We start from the raw sequence: 13,572 nt of genomic DNA on the forward strand, positions 1-13,572 counted from the left end.
TACAAAATCTCAAAGCAACAAGAATTTTCATGTTAAAAAATCGACACTGTTACAGAGGAGAAAAGAAGACATGTTTATTTTGGTTCTTTTTAGTGCGAGGGAAGAGCAAAGATACAAGCATAATATATACACAAAATGAACTATGTACGATCGTGTGACACACGGTTGGTACAGGTTGAAGATGGGAAGTGGAAATGTAGATAAAACTTATTCAAGTTCTGGATAAATTATAAGAGCATTAAAATGGAAATCAGAAAAATAAGCAACCTAAAAACTTCTTAGAAAACGTCCTTGACTGGTGATTGCCAGACTGGGGTTCGAGTCCCGCTCAAATTCGTTAGTTCCTATGGTCGCTGCAACCTTACCATATCTGAGTCAGCAGCCATTGCCTGGTCCTCCTTGGTCTTAGCTTGGGTGGAGAGAGGGCTTGAGCGCTGATTCTATATATATATATATATATATATATATATATATGGTCAGTCTTTAGGGCATTGCCCTGCTTGATAGGGCAATGTCACTGCCATTCATTAGCGGCCTTTAAGCCTTTAGACTTTTAAAAGTTCTAATATTTTTAGAGATTGAAATGAAAAGTAAGAAAAATAATAAATCATATAAAATTACCTTAGGTGAAAATATAAAATTTAAAAAAAAAAAAAAACAATTGAAAACTGCCTCAAAGAAATGTCTAATTTTCGTATAAGATTTTAGTTGTCAATTTGTTTGTGTTTTATAATAATTTTTCACAGACGGACTTAGAAAGTTTATGCTTCAGTTCCATTGTTGATACAAGGGCTTTAGTTACCACTTTTTTTTTTTTTTTTTTTTTTTTTTTTTTTTTGATGTTGCTTGAGGGTACACTCGGGCACACTCTTCTATCTCGTTTCTCTTCCTCTTGTTGTGTTTTGAAGGTTTTATATCTTATATATGAAAGATTTATTTTAAACGTTGTTACTGTTCTTGGAATATTTTATTTTAGTTGTTCATTACTTTTCTCATAGTTTATTTCGTTCCTTATTTCCTTTCCTCTGTGGGCTATTTATACTGTTGGAGCCCTTGGGCTTATAGTATTTTGCTTTTCCAATTGGGGAGGTAGCTTAGCTAATTATAATAATAATAATAATAATAATAATGATAATAATAATAATAATAATAATAATAATAATAATAATAATAATGATAATACTCTTGCTGATCTGGCTGTTAATACTAATTCCCTTGAATTTATAATAAAGCACGTAAACATAGAATCTTTATAGACATCTATACTGAACTAAGAATTGAAATGAATATGCTATTTAAGCCAAGTACTGAGGTATCACGGCTTTAGCGCTGTATAATGCAAATTAATCAGCCATACCCGTACTTTCACAACATTTGGTATCATTTTAACTAGGGCACACTATTTTATCTCATTTCTCTTCCTCTTGTTTTGTCAAAGTTTTCATAGTTTATAAAGGAAATATTTAAATGTTACTGTTCTTAAAATATTTTATTTTTCCCGTTTTCCTTTCCTCACTGGGCTATTATCCCTGTTGGGGCCCTTGGGCTTATAGCATCTTGCTTTTCCAACTAGGGCTGTAGCTTAGCAAGTAATAATAATAATAATAATAATAATAATAATAATAATAATGATAATAATAATAATAATGATGATAAAACCAAACACACACCTTTCATACAATAATATCTAAATGCAAAATAAGGAGGATTGAAAGGATTGAAGAAAATAAATTGATTAAATTAATTAAAGCTTATGATATAAACCAATAGTCTAAATTGTTTCAAGTTCAGGGTATTACAATTTTCACCCAGTATATCTCTTAAAGGTTTGTCCTGGAGAAAATGTGTCCTCCTCCGAAGATTAAAAACAGGACAATCGACTGAGATATATTTCTAAGACACTAATAAAAAAACACACATTACAAAACTCGATAAAAACAAGGAAAAAACAGACGCCGTTTCAGGACAGGCAATTAACTCTGGCCTTGCAACACCATTACCCAACCTGGCTCGGCACGAAGCTCTTGGAAATATATTGAGTCGTTTGCCGGGTGGATTCAAGGAACAGCTGGTGATTAGGGAGTCACGCCTCTGTCCTTAGACTGGTGTACTTGATGCTCGAAAGGAAGGCTCTTGAATACAGGGATATGTATGTATACAATCATCCACTCACAACAAACAAAATAAGTATTCATGTATATAAAAATATATATATATATATATATATATATATATATATTGCTATTATATATATATATATATATATATATATATATATATATATAGATATGAATATATATATACATATATAAACCAATATAATATATATATATATATATATAAAAATATATATAAAGCATATATATATATATATATATATATATATATATATATATATATATATATGATTATTATTTACATTACTTGCTAAGCTACAACCCTAGTTGGAAAAGCAGGATGCTATAATCCCAGGGGCTCCAACATGGAAAATAGCCCAGTGAGGAAAGGAAAAATATAATATATTAAGAACAGTAACAATATTAAGATAAATATTTCCTATATAGACTATAAAAACTTTAACAAAACAAGAGGTTGAGACATAAGATAGAATAGTTTTTTATGTTGAACAGGCTAACATACGTCTCATTTTATAGTTTATATTTAAAAGATCTTGTTTTATTGTTGTTACTGTTCTGAAAATAATTCATTTTGATTATTCTTTACTTACACAGTTTTTTTATTTCCTTATTTCCTTTTCTCACGGGTCTATTTTTCCCTGTTGGAGCCCTTGGGTTATAGCATCCTACTTTTCATCCACACATGGCACTCGAATAATCTCTCTTATAGTGTCATTTCTAATCCTGTCCGGCCATTTAACTCCCAATATCCTTCCGAGGGCTTTGTTCTCAAATCTACTAAATCTAATAGAGATTTTTTTCTTTGTTTCATTGTCGTTTTTCTATTTTCAAAGATCCAGAAATATAATCCGTCAATCAGTTAACATAATTTCAAATGTGTTTTCCTTTCAAATTTTCAACTTGCCATAATTTAACATAATTGCATATTTTTCTTTTCCTGAAATCATGGAGGCTTACATTTCGGTCTCTCCAAACTATCATATTCAACTCTATGCTCAAGACCAAATTCATTAAAAACACCTCGATCAATATTCGTACTAATAAAAATAAATGCTTGTGAATAATTGTCATATATCTTTAATAGTTAAATGATAACATTGGCTCTTCCTGTTATAGATATACTCTGTCTCTTCTGATTCATTTACAGAGATCATCAGCATCCCTTTCTTGTAGGCCAGGTGGCCTCTCTCTCTCTCTCTCTCTCTCTCTCTCTCTCTCTCTCTCTCTCTCTCTCTCAACGATCTTTCAGAATCAGCTTTTTTTATATTCACGATTGGCCTATCATTGACTTAGGGAAAACATTGATGATACACACACACACACACACACACACACACACACATATATATATATATATATATATATATGTGTGTGTGTGTGTGTGTGTGTGTGTTTATACTTAATAGATTATTTTAGCACACATTGAACCAAGAAATAGCTTTACGGACATGCATTCATTTACAAATGAAATGATGATAAAGTTTACTTTACAACTGATATACATTCTGGAACACCCTTATTCACCAACACAAATTCGGAGTTGGGTGACGCAACGCAGTCAGGCGTTGACGAAGAAACAAAAATATGACAATTTTCTTTTTCATTATACGATTTGTTTTTGTTGACTACGTTGATTATAAGAGCATCAAATTACACCATAGTCATGCACCTTCTTGCATATAATTATTACTCCTTAAATGATTTGAACGTGTAAAGTATAATGATATTCTCCATTCAGGGAAATTTCATTTGGCAGCGCTGTCCCAAAGTCGTCCCACCAACGTTAACTATGCTGGTGATTGTTACCTTGGTCACTTGTGCAGGGACATGACTTATCATTCATGTGTTCTGAAGAAAGAAAATACTAAACACTTTTATAAGTAAACCCAGGTTGTTTCCGATAGCATATGAAAAATTCACACCAATTGCTGAGGAAAAATGTTTTCCTAATGAGGAAACGATTGTTGGAAAATTTACTAACTACTAACTCTCTAGCCTCTACCTTCACACCACACCTTATTGACACACTTGTTCGTCAAATTATAAAATATTTTATTCGAGACAAGGTGCCTCTGATGCCATCTATTGGCGGTAAAGTAAACCTCGGTACGATGTAAGGGAGGAGGCTAGAAAAGTCTGTATTATTATGCCTCTCGGAAAGTTCGGAATATTGTTATTCTGCATAGTTTGCTAACAATACATGTCATACTATGAAACATATTAATTATCTTTGAGGTTTCATAAAAGGGCAATTGAAAATTAGATGATATAACTGTGTAATAACTTAAATGTCTTACCGATTTCAGTACATGTGGCAAATGTAATTGAACTAACGATTGTTTGCTGAGGAAATATTTCTGTGACATTTATTGTGAAATTTGAAATACCCTAAGAATTAGGTTGTGGTCATACAACAAGGAATATCAAGTTTACGTGCGTCTGTAATAAAAGTTATAATGAGTCGATGATGGGGATAATTAGCAATCTGGTAGTCTGCTGCTAGCTAAGGCCATATATTGGCCATGAAAGTAAAAAACCATCCGAGACGTCATTTTGGTTTAAAGAATGGTCCAAAATTATTTAGGCTAATTGGAACTGAATATGATTCACACCTGCCACATATATTTCTGCATAGGTATCAATCACCCTTTTCTAATTGGATGGAATCGTTCACATGTATGGAACAAGGCACATGTTCTGCCATCTTTTGACAAGAGGTAGAAACACTCGGATTCTATTCAAAGCTGAAAATTGTGATTACTATAACATTATTTCATGGTAGGATTTTTTTTACTTAGTGCGTCAAAAATTCCTAATCCCAACATTACTATTTCTGTTATGATTTTTGGGCTTTAAGTTTTTTTTTTTGTTATATATAAAATACAGATAATATGCATTACAAAAATATATAGAGCAGATCCCAATATTCTAGAAGCAAAGAGTTGGAGGAGTTCAGCCATAGAATTAAAAGACTTAAATTTAACCAAAATATGTTCTTGTCCGCAGCAAATACGTCGTTAGCTAATCCTTTTGTATAGATAAAAATCATGTGTTGATAAAATCCTCATATATACAACCTGCTGATATACATAAGAACCTACAGTGCTGAAAACTTCTACAAGATTCTCCAAAGAAGCACAGACTCTCCAATGGTTTAAGGAATGAAGCTAAGGCCTGCTAGTGACATCATTACAATAAAGGATAGAGTCAAATACACAACAGTTTGTCTTTGGGATGAATTTGGACTAGTAACTTGTGCCTTGTTACGTGTGCCAGGGGCGTGGGGGCTTTTTTTTTTAGCGGGGGTGGGGGGGGGGTGACTAAAGTTTGGAAAGGCACTGACGGTGGTGGGCCTGGGGGCCTCCCTCAGAATTTTTTTCTACTAGGAAACACCCATAGATGCGATTGCCTGGCATCTGACAGCAGATTGTAGCAACAACAATATATTTTTTTGGATAATTTTATGTGACCAATTAAAACTTTCACATAGTGATTATAATGAGATACCGTTAGGCCTACTTGATGAATTGACCAAAAATATACTAACAATGTTGATTCTTTGGACTAATTTCCAGTATTGATGAAGTTAAGGCTATCAGTTTTCTAAGCCTACTGTGATTTTACTTCGGATTTATTATATCTATCACTTGTTTTTCAGTTCCAATTTTATCTTTTCGTTTTTAACGGCTGATATGCTTTTAATTTCATCCAATTTATAGTTTACAGGTGACAAACATCTAATGTTTTATTTGATGATAATGATTTTTGCCTTTTGCTTTAAACAGTGCTGATAAGGTATTATTATTATTATTATTATTATTATTATTATTACTACTTGCTAAGCTACAACCCTATTTAGAAAAAGCAGGATGCTATAAGCCCCAGGGCTCCAACATGAAAAATAGCCCAGTGAGGAATGAAAATAAGGAAATAAACTACAAGAGAAATAATGAACATTAAAAGATATATTAAAAACAGTAACAATATGAAAATAGATCTTTCAAATATAAACTATAAAAAAAACTTGAAAAGAGCAAGAGGAAAAAAAATAATATAGAAAATTGTGTTCGAGTGTGTACCTTCAAGCAAGAGAACTCTACCTCAAGACAGGCGAAGACCATGGTACAGAGGCTATGGCGCTGCCCAAGACAAGAAAACAATGGTTTGATTTTGGAGTGTCCTTCTCCTAGAAGAGCTGCTTACCATAGCTGAAGAGTCTCTTTTACCCTTACCAAGAGGAAAGTTGCCATTGAACAATTACATTGCAGTAGTTAACTCCTTAAGCTATGAAGAATTGTTTGGTAATCATGTGTTGTCAAGTATATGAGGACAGAGGAGAATGTGGAAAGAATAGACTAGACTATTCGGTGTATCTGTTGGCAAAGAAAAAATGAGCCGTAACCAGAGAGAGGCATCCAATGTAGTACTGTCTGGCCAGTCTAAGGACCCAATAGCTCTGTAGCGGTAGTATCTGAAGTGGTGGCTGGTGCCCCAGCAAGCAGAGAAGAACTCCATAGAATAGATAATACTACATTAGTCATGAAAATCAAGGTTTTTAAAATGCCTTCATATTCGCAAAACACACATAAATATATATGTATATATATATGTATATATATACACACACATATATATGTATATATACATACATATATATATATATATATATATATATGTGTGTGTGTGTGTGTGTGTTTGTAGGTATATATATATATATACATATACAAAAATTTGCTTTTGGGTGTTTAGTGTGTGTAATTGTATATACAGTATATATATATATATATATATATATGTGTGTGTGTGTGTGTGTGTGTGTGTGCATATGGAATATGGACAGAGATCTATCGTGCTTACTATGGACACTGGGTGTACTGACTTGTATAAGTGTCCATAATACAAACCTGTTTAGGCTACGCTTGTCTGAGGAATGTAGTTAATAGATCTTTAAAGTGGTTTTTTGTTCCTTTCCAGGTAAAGCTTTAGCACCACATTGCTTCTCGAAAACATGGCAACATCTACTATTCTTTGAATTCCGCAAATTCCTACACTTACGCAAACGCCAGGAATAGGGCGTAAGGTCTATATGGGACATGCCCTTCTCCACGGGGAGAAGAACCTCGTCTCCTCAGTGGATCCTGGTCTCATCCGTACAGGCTCCGGTTCTTTTTTCATTCACCAACGGAGTTGGGAGGAGGTTATGTTTTCGCCCTTTTTCTCTCTTTATGAACAAGTTCCTGTCCCCAATAGTGAAACTATCAGGGATTAATTGTTAAGGTGATACGTGGAAGTAATTAAATTTTGAAAGTCTCAGGTCAAAGGTTAAGGTCGAGAAATGAGCTGCCGTTCCGGAGGTCACAATTTTACTCAAGGCGTAGTGAAACGTTCAGGGATTATTTGTTATGTTGAGACGTGGAAGTGACTAAATTTTGAAAGCCCTGGGTCAAAGGTCAAGGTCAAGGTCGAGCAAAAGGTCGAGTAATAAGCTGCTGTGGCGGAGGTCCAAATTTTACTAATAGAGTTGTGAAACGTTCAGGGATTAATCGTTATGTTGAGACGTGGAAGTGATTAAATTTTGAAAATCTTAGGTCAAAGGTCAAGGTCGAGCAAAAAGGTCGACCGAATTAACCGTAACCTTAACCGCAAGTTCACACATGGTTATCACACAGACTTCAAATACGCCTACGGTCTAAATTGATTCTGGGAAATGCAAGTTGGTTTCGAGAAATGAGCTGACGTGGCAGAGGTCTGCACTCTCAGAGTGCTTTTTTTCTGTTTTTTCTTGTAACTTATTAGACAAATCAATAGGATTGGCAGCATTTACACATTTATGAGAGTTAGAATTTATCTATGAAGAGAGAGAGAGAGAGAGAGAGAGAGAGAGAGAGAGAGAGAGAGAGAGAGAGAGAGAGAGAGAGAGAGAGAGAGAGAGAGAGAGGTATCGCAATTTAACATAGATCAAATTTGTTGACTGCCAGAAAAATCATCTTTAGCTCCGGTAAGCAGCTCTTCTAGGAGAAGGAAACTCCAAGATCAAACCATTGTTCTCTAGTCTTGGTTAGTACCATAGACTCTGACCATGGCCTTCCACTGTCTTGGGTAGAGTTCTCTTGCTTGAGAGTACACTCGACCACACTATTCTGTCTTATTTCTCTTCCTCTTGTTTTTTTAAAGATTTTATATCAAAGAACAATTTTAATGTTGTTACTATTCTTGAAATATATTTTGATTGTCAATTACTTCTCTTGTAGTTTCTTTATTTCCTTATTTCCTTTCCTCACTGGGCTATTTTTTCCTGTTGAAACCCTTCAGCTTATAGCATTCTGCTCTTCCAACTAATCTAGTCGAGACATATTCTCGAATATCTTAAGACAGTGGCAATACTGCAACTCGGAAAAGAGATTCCTTCACAAAATATATTATCAAGAACATTACATGAAAGAAACAGTCATAGAAAATTCCTATATAGTTAATTGTATTTAGGTAGTGGCCTCTTCAGTCGTGGGGGGTGGGGGGGGGGGAAATTGGGGGGCGTCCCGTTGAGATGTTTTTGCCTTGATTCTCGAAATTCATAGACGATGTCGTCTAGGTATTTCACGAATAATTTCTAGGTATTTTTAGGCGTTTTATTGCCATTCCTTACGCAGTGAGAGTCTGTGGTTTTATTCAATCGTGGATTAATATTACAGCATTGTCATCTTCGTTTATTTTTTTATTCTTTTAGATAATATTACAAAGATCCAAATAATATTACTGAGATCTAACGAAAAGGAATTATGCGTGATAAATATCAAATGGTTACCAATATTTTTTTAGATTATTATTATTATTATTATTATTATTATTATTATTATTATTATTATTAGGTGGAACCTCTAAAGTTCAAACTCGAAGCAAATGTTTTTATGCTGAACAGGTTGACATAAGTTTCTTTCTATAGTTTATATATGAAAGATCTGTCTTAATATTGTAACTGTTCTTAAAATATTTTATGTTACTTGTTTATTACTTTTCATATAGTTTATTCATTTCCTTATTTCCTTTCCTAACTGGGCTATTTTTCCCTGCTGGAGCCCTCGGGCATATAGCATCCTGCTTTTCCAACAAGGGTTGTAGTTTAGCTAGTAATATTTATTATTATTATTATTATTATTATTATTATTATTATTATTATTATAATTATCATCATTATTATTAATAATAATAATAATAATAATAATAATAATGATAATAATAATAATAGTAATAATAATATTATTATTATTATTATTATTATTATTATTATTATTATTATTATTATAATTATACATTAAACCCTTACAAAAGGCTAAAATCACTGGCTAAACCATTATATGTACTTAATGCGCAGACTACTACTACTACCACGACTACTACTACTACTACTATTATTATTATTATTATTATTATTATTATTATTATTATTATTATTATTATTATTATTTTGTTGTTGTTGTTGTTACCAAATTTTGTTTTACCATCATTGTCATATTATTTTTCCAGAATTTAATTGAGCTGACTTGCATTTATGTGTTTGTGTTTAAATGTTTATTTGTTTGTATTGACTACCAAATAAATTTTCAATTGTAAGCATGGTTTTTACTATTGCACATAATGATAGATGTTAGGATGTTAAAATGTTTAAAAAATAAATTTTGGTGATATGAATTAAAAAGAAAAATAATAATAATAATAATAATAATAATAATAATAATAATAATAATAATAATAATAATAAAACTCGCACGCACTCACTCCGGTGGTACTTAGCCACATTTTGACCCCTGACCGCTCGTGATGGTATTCTCCACTCTTCTCTATCCTGTGCCCGATGGAACCATTCATTCGGGTTTCCCCAGAGATTCTTACATCCTCCTCCAAGGATCTCCAATCTTTTCTTGGCCGTCTTACAGGTCTTCTTCCAGTAACCTCAGCCAAGAATATCCTCTTTGGAGCTCTATCCTCTTCCACACGAGCCATGTGTTCTGCCCATTGGAGTCTTCTTGATCTAATTACATCACATATATTTGGTTGGTTTGTACTATTTCTTATTTCTCTATTATATCGTCTTCTCTACTCATTTATTTCTTGGTCATAGATGGGCCCGTCTATTCTTCTCAGAATCCCATTCTTAAAAATTTCAAATTTTTTCTCTAATGATTTTGTTAGAGACCATGTCTCGCATCCATATATCAAAACTGGTCTGATAACTGTGTTATATATTCTCAATTTTGTTTTACGGGAGATTGATCGTCGTTTAGAAAGGTCTCTGAGGCTGAAATAACATCTGTTAGCTGCTACGATCCTTGCTGTAACTTTTTCAGCCATTCCAGCGTTCTGCGTCTTAATAATACCCAGATATTTAGAGGACTCTACTGCCTCAATTCTGATGCCTGCAACATCTACATTTCCTTGTAATTGCTGTGCTCTTGCTACTTCCATGATTTTAGTTTTGCCTTCATTTATCTCTAGTCCCACCTGGCAAGCCATTGTTTGGAACTGTGTTGTTAGGTTCTCCACCTCCATGAGGTTGACCCCTGTGATATCTATGTTATCAGCATAGCCTAAGCTATGTGATGATACAAACGCATGCAATATTCATTAAATTTAATCTACTTTAATTAGATATTTATATATCTACGAAAACAAAAGTAACAAGTATAGAAAAGCATAATAATTGGGTGGTTGAACGTTTTAGATTGAAATCATAATTGGTAAAATGGGATTAAATTCCTTATCTTGGTCACGAATACAACAGGCAAAGAAACTTTTTTAGATTATTCGTGCACGCTGGAAGATATACCACTTTCCTCTTGATAAGGGTAGAAGAGACTCTTTAGCTGTGGTAAGCAGCTTTTCGAGGAGGAGGACACTCCAAAATCAAACCATTGTTCTCTAGCTTTGGGTAGTGCCATAGACTCTGTACCATGGTTTTCCACTTTCTTGGATTAGAGTTCTCTTCTTGAGGGTACACTCGGGCACATTATTCTATCTTATTTCTCTTCCTCTGGTTCTGTTGAAGTTTTTATAGTTTATATAGGAGATATTTCTTTTGATGTTACTGTTCTAAAAATATTTTATTTTCCTTTTTTCTTTTCCTCACTGGGTAATTTTCCCCATTAGAGCCCCTGGAAGCTTGGTCTCAAAGAATGAAAATTTTTCCACTGCTGGAAAGCCCTACTCTATCTAAAATTAAAATTCAGTGTATCCAATGTTCTCACAGAATTACAAGTTAAGTTTATAAAATCGTTTAAGATATATGGCTGCCTCCATTAGATTTTTTGTTTCTCATTTTATTGTTAATTACTTCTCTTGTATTTTATTCATTTCCTTATTTTCTTTCTTTACTGGGCTACTTTCCGTGTTGGAGCCCTTGGGCTTATAGCACCCCGCTTTTCCAACAAGGGTTGTAGCTTAGCAAGTAATAATAATAATAATAATAATAATAATAATAATAATAATGATATTAATTATAATAACAATGATAATAATAGTAATAATATTAACAACAACAACAACAATAATAATAATGATAATAATAATAATAATAATAATAATAATAATAATAATAGCTGTCATTAATGTCTTGCGGTTTGGACTGGAGCAGGTAATCATCTGTCATCAGCTGCCCTGACATTAACCGAACTTGAAATAGTTCAAGGAAACGCTATTCATGATTACATAACAGTATGCGTGAGTCAGGACGAGCATCCGGGTATCTCCGGAGACCGACCGACCTTCAGTTCTAAGTTGTTTATCGTCCTTCAGAGTGATGAAGAACCTATTAGTTTCTTGCTATGCAACGGATATGAATCATGCTTTTGAAATAAGGCTATTAGCTTCCATTTCCTATGACCTTCCAAGTGCATTTGATTTGTAGATAGAATTACTCATTCCAACAGTTACTGATTCTTGGAAAGAGAGAAGATATCTGCGTTAATGGGCGTAAGAGATGATGATGATGAAAAGTGCCTCAGTCAAATTTCACTAGTCGTCTCCATCTTGAGCGTTTAAATTAATACTTCTTCTTTCATCATCTCCTACCCTACGCTTCATAGTCATCAGTCATGTAGGCTTGGGTCTTCCAACTCTTCTAGTACCTTGTGGAGCCCAGATAAATGTCTGGTAAACTATCTCTCTTGGGGAGTGCGAAGAGCATGCCCAAACCATCTCTATCTACCCCTCACCATGATCTCATCCACATATGGCACTCGAGTAATTTCTCTTATAGTTTCATTCCTAATCCTCTCCTGCCATTTAACTTGCAATATCCTTCTGAGAGCTTTGTTCTCAAATCTATAATATCTGTTGGGTAATGTTTCATTGTCATATCACATCTATTATAGCAAGCAAAAACTATTTTTTAAATTGAAGCTGGAGTTCGGGTTAAAAAAGTTTTTTTCTCACCCACAGGTGATTCTTTTAACACTAGTTAAGTCTCAAGAAAATTGTATGGTAAAAATACGATTGAGGAAGTCAGTTGACGGAAACACTGATTATAGAATAAGTGTCTGTTTTACTGCTCTTATGGTGAAACTTCATTTTAGGCGTAGAAAGCAGCTAATACTTTGGAAGATTTGCTAATAAAAGGCTCATGTCAATGATGATTATTATGGTGTTGAAGTTTGAACGTGCCTGTGATATCGTTTTTTTTTACATACATACATACATACATACACACATATGTATATATATATATACATACAGTATATATATATATATATATATATATATATATATATATATGTGTGTGTGTGTGTGTGTGTGTGTGTATGTGTGTGTGAATCAACTAAAGCATTAGGCAATTGATAAGTATACGCAGACAAATTAGCATCCCAAACACTTCCAAACTATCCGTACGGGTCTGGGAAGAATGTTCAAACTGGGAAGGTCAAACCGTAAAAATATCTGCCAGAAAAAAAAAAAGGTTTTCGTAAGAGAGGGACTCAACAACGGCTTCGGCAAATTTCATGGCCATACGTGAGAGAGCATTTCAATGTCCTGCATCTCTCAAGAGGCCATGACACTGGGATACCTGCATCATGTTAATCGAGAAGAGGAGATCAACTTCTCCATCCTGTTCGTCATCTTTTTTTTTTAACTTTGTCACTGCAGCCCAGGTAAAGCACATGCGTGTGGCCTTGGAGTGGTAAGGGATGTCTCCTTAGTTATACAACGGTTTATAAAAGTAGAGAGAGAGAGAGAGAGAGAGAGAGAGAGAGAGAGAGAGAGAGAGAGAGAGAGAGAGAGAGAGAGAGAGATCCTAAACATTCCATTTCTCCAATTTTTTTAAATTAAGGAAATGTGTTGCTAAAGCATCAGTAGTAATATTGCATTTTGGATATCACTGTACTGAGAGAGAGAGAGAGAGAGAGAGAGAGAGAGAGAGAGAGAGAGAGAGAGAGAGAAAGAGAGA

Source organism: Palaemon carinicauda, chromosome 22 (genome assembly GCF_036898095.1).
Source record: "Palaemon carinicauda isolate YSFRI2023 chromosome 22, ASM3689809v2, whole genome shotgun sequence".
Lineage (NCBI taxonomy): Eukaryota > Metazoa > Arthropoda > Malacostraca > Decapoda > Palaemonidae > Palaemon > Palaemon carinicauda.